The sequence below is a fragment of the Teleopsis dalmanni genome, chromosome 1 (assembly GCF_002237135.1).
Source record: "Teleopsis dalmanni isolate 2A chromosome 1, ASM223713v2, whole genome shotgun sequence".
Lineage (NCBI taxonomy): Eukaryota > Metazoa > Arthropoda > Insecta > Diptera > Diopsidae > Teleopsis > Teleopsis dalmanni.
The window spans coordinates 219,214,677-219,215,774 of NC_051846.1; positions in this window are offsets into that span (position 1 = coordinate 219,214,677).

Consider the following 1,098-nt stretch of genomic DNA (forward strand, 5'->3'; position numbering starts at 1 on the left):
AGAAATTTATTGTGACGATTCTGGATAGGCTGAGGATACCCCAGCAAAACGAAACGACCCCAAGAAAGTGTCGTTACAATTTGTAATTATTATTATTTTTAAAAGGACAAAAGACAATTACAAAAAGTTTTTTTTTTATTTTATTGATTTACACAGAAAGGTTGTTTATTTGCTTACAAGAAAAGGATTTCTTTTTAGTATTTTTTGATAAATTACTTAGTATAAATTAAGAATAATTTTAAAAGAAATGAACAGAATTTACAATTAAAGAATTTCTTTTTAGTATTTTGACGACGTTTTTTATTTTTATTATTGAATGTCTCACAAAAAAACTTCGGCTTGAAAAACTTTTTTCAGTTAGTTTATTATGTTATCAGTCACTTTAATTTGAAAATTATTATGTTTAAACCTTAAAGTAGAACTTTAATATTTGTTTTGTGGTTATTTAGATTATTTTAATATATTCCACTTTTGGTTATTTAGATTTTTTTTTGCAAATTTAAATCCTTTTTACGTTGGGTGCCAATTAATGAGTCGTTCACTATTTCTTACTTTTCGGATTACTCCGAACTATTTATTTTTAAGTTTGGTAAAGAACTGTTCTGAAAGGAAATCTTACATTGATTCTTGTTGTCTAACTTAATAATAAAATGTACAGCATCAACAGGAACTGTTGCTCATGTAGTTTCCCACGAGAAGTACGATCGTCTGTGATGCACGTTGTATCTGCAACAGGTAGGGGCAATGATTATTGTAGTAGCATCTGCATGCTATTTAGCATGATCTGAATTACGTTGCAGACGCTGCAACCTTAGCTTAATTAAGTATTTGTGACATTAAGTGTCAGCGGCATTAACTCTTCCCTCTCTTAAATTCGGAACGTCCCCGTTCCGACCAGTTAATTGATTTATGATATCATCAAATAGTGTTTTTGATTTCACTCTTTCTCTGCATGATCGAACCATTAGAAATATTGTTAATGCTATTACAAGAATTAACACAAGTAAAATAGTGAGCCACCAGTTTCGTTTTTGGAACTTATAGTATTTATTTTCTTAGTGCTGAGATGTGATTCGTATTCTCAATATGTATTCTGTG